Raw genomic sequence first — 3,717 nt, forward strand, 5'->3', positions numbered from 1 at the left:
TTCTGAAAGTAATGCTCTGACTCTTTCTGCAATGTATATTTGCACGTGTTCCTTCATATTAGAGCCACCCATGTGTTTTATGATGTGCTACACATGTGGTAACCTTTTGCAAATGGCCTCACTCCATTCCTTATCGATTGAACGTTACTCCAAAGTCCGCCATGTGCGTGGCCATGCGTGGCTTGCTTGTTTTTTTGCAAAACTTTCTTTTATTAATCATGTTTTAACCTGATTGGATCCACATGCAGTGTTCCATTCTTAAAGTAATGCTCTGACTCTTTCTGCAATGTATATTTGCACGTGTTCCTTCATATTAGAGCCACCCATGTGTTGTTTTATAATCTGCTACGCATGTGGTAACCTTTTGCAAATGGCCTCACTCCATTCCTTATCGATTGAACGTTACTCCAAAGTCCACCATGTGCGTGGCTTGCTTGTTTTTTTGCAAAACTTTCTTTTAATAATCATGTATTAACCTGATTGGATCCACATGCAGTGTTCCATTCTGAAAGTAATGTTCTGACTTTCTGCAATGTATATTTGCACGTGTTCCTTCATATTAGAGCCACCCATGTGTTTTATAATGTGCTACCCATGTGGTAACCTTTTGTAAATGGCCTGACTCCATTCCTTATCGATTGACCGTTACTCCAAAGTCCGCCATGTCTGTGGCCATGCGTGGCTTGCTTGGTTTTTTGCAAAACTTTCTTTTATTAATCATGTTTTAACCTGATTGGATCCATATGCAGTGTTCCATTCTGAAAGTAATGCTCTGACTCTTTCTGCAATGTATATTTGCACGTGTTCCTTCATATTAGAGCCAGCCATGTGTTGTTTTATAATCTGTTACGCATGTGGTAACCTTTTGCAAATGGCCTGACTCCATTCCTTATCGATTGAACGTTACTCCAAAGTCCGCCATGTGCGTGGCCATGCGTGGCTTGCTTGTTTTTTTGCAAAACTTTCTTTTATTAATCATGTTTTAACCTGAGTGGATCCACATGCAGTGTTCCATTCTGAAAGTAATGTTCTGACTCTTTCTGCAATGTATATTTGCACGTGTTCCTTCATATTAGAGCCACCCATGTGTTTTATAATGTGCTACGCATGTGGTAACCTTTTGCAAATGGCCTCACTCCATTCCTTATCGATTGAACGTTACTCCAAAGTCCGCCATGTGCATGGCCATGCGTGGCTTGCTTGATTTTTTGCAAAACTTTCTTTTATTAATCATGTTTTAACCTGATTGGATCCACATGCAGTGTGCAATTTGAAAGTAATGCTCTGAGTTTTTCTGCAATGTATATTTGCACGTGTTCCTTCATATTAGAGCCAGCCATGTGTTGTTTTATAATCTGCTACGCATGTGGTAACCTTTTGCAAATAGCCTGACTCCATTCCTTATCGATTGAACGTTACTCCAAAGTCCGCCATGTGCGTGGCCATGCGTGGCTTGCTTGTTTTTTTGCAAAACTTTCTTTTAATAATCATGTATTAACCTGGTTGGATCCACATGCAGTGTTCCATTCTGAAAGTAATGTTCTGACTTTCTGCAATGTATATTTGCATGTGTTCCTTCATATTAGAGCCACCCATGTGTTTTATAATGTGCTACGCATGTGGTAACCTTTTGCAAATGGCCTGACTCCATTCCTTATCGATTGACCGTTACTCCAAAGTCCGCCATGTGCGAGGCCATGCGTGGCTTGCTTGTTTTTTTGCAAAACTTTCTTTTATTAATCATGTATTAACCTGATTGGATCCACATGCAGTGTTCCATTCTGAAAGTAATGTTCTGACTTTCTGCAATGTATATTTGCACGTGTTCCTTCATATTAGAGCCACCCATGTGTTTTATAATGTGCTACGCATGTGGTAACCTTTTGCAAATGGCCTGACTCCATTCCTTATCGATTGACCGTTACTCCAAAGCCATGCGTGGTTTGCTTGTTTTTTTGCAAAAACTTTCTTTTATTAATCATGTTTTAACCTAATTGGATCCACATGCAGTGTGCAATTTGAAAGTAATGCTCTGAGTCTTTCTGCAATGTATATTTGCACGTGTTTCTTCATATTAGAGCCACCCATGTGTTGTTTTATAGTCTGCTACGCATGTGGTAACCTTTTGCAAATGGCCTGACTCCATTCCTTATCGATTGAACGTTACTCCAAAGTCCACCATGTGCGTGGCCATGCGTGGCTTGCTTGTTTTTTTGCAAAATTTTCTTTTATTAATCATGTTTTAACCTGATTGGATCCACATGCAGTGTTCCATTCTGAAAGTAATGTTCTGACTTTCTGCAATGTATATTTGCACGTGTTCCTTCATATTAGAGCCACCCATGTGTTGTTTTATAATCTGCTACGCATGTGGTACCCTTTTGCAAATGGCCTGACTCCATTCCTTATCGATTGAACGTTACTCCAAAGTCCGCCATGTACGTGGCCGTGCTTGGCTTGCTTGTTTTTTTGCAAAACTTTCTTTTATTAATCATGGTTTAACCTGATTGGATCCATATGCAGTGTTCCATTCTGAAAGTAATGCTCTGACTCTTTCTGCAATGTATATTTGCACGTGTTCCTTCATATTAGAGCCACCCATGTGTTTTATGATGTGCTACACATGTGGTAACCTTTTGCAAATGGCCTCACTCCATTCCTTATCGATTGAACGTTACTCCAAAGTCCGCCATGTGCGTGGCCATGCGTGGCTTGCTTGTTTTTTTGCAAAACTTTCTTTTATTAATCATGTTTTAACCTGATTGGATCCACATGCAGTGTTCCATTCTTAAAGTAATGCTCTGACTCTTTCTGCAATGTATATTTGCACGTGTTCCTTCATATTAGAGCCACCCATGTGTTGTTTTATAATCTGCTACGCATGTGGTAACCTTTTGCAAATGGCCTCACTCCATTCCTTATCGATTGAACGTTACTCCAAAGTCCACCATGTGCGTGGCTTGCTTGTTTTTTTGCAAAACTTTCTTTTAATAATCATGTATTAACCTGATTGGATCCACATGCAGTGTTCCATTCTGAAAGTAATGTTCTGACTTTCTGCAATGTATATTTGCACGTGTTCCTTCATATTAGAGCCACCCATGTGTTTTATAATGTGCTACCCATGTGGTAACCTTTTGTAAATGGCCTGACTCCATTCCTTATCGATTGACCGTTACTCCAAAGTCCGCCATGTCTGTGGCCATGCGTGGCTTGCTTGGTTTTTTGCAAAACTTTCTTTTATTAATCATGTTTTAACCTGATTGGATCCATATGCAGTGTTCCATTCTGAAAGTAATGCTCTGACTCTTTCTGCAATGTATATTTGCACGTGTTCCTTCATATTAGAGCCAGCCATGTGTTGTTTTATAATCTGTTACGCATGTGGTAACCTTTTGCAAATGGCCTGACTCCATTCCTTATCGATTGAACGTTACTCCAAAGTCCGCCATGTGCGTGGCCATGCGTGGCTTGCTTGTTTTTTTGCAAAACTTTCTTTTATTAATCATGTTTTAACCTGAGTGGATCCACATGCAGTGTTCCATTCTGAAAGTAATGTTCTGACTCTTTCTGCAATGTATATTTGCACGTGTTCCTTCATATTAGAGCCACCCATGTGTTTTATAATGTGCTACGCATGTGGTAACCTTTTGCAAATGGCCTCACTCCATTCCTTATCGATTGAACGTTACTCCAAAGTCCGCCATGTGCATGGCC

This window comes from Lissotriton vulgaris, chromosome 7, assembly GCF_964263255.1.
Source record: "Lissotriton vulgaris chromosome 7, aLisVul1.2, whole genome shotgun sequence".
Classification (NCBI taxonomy): domain Eukaryota; kingdom Metazoa; phylum Chordata; class Amphibia; order Caudata; family Salamandridae; genus Lissotriton; species Lissotriton vulgaris.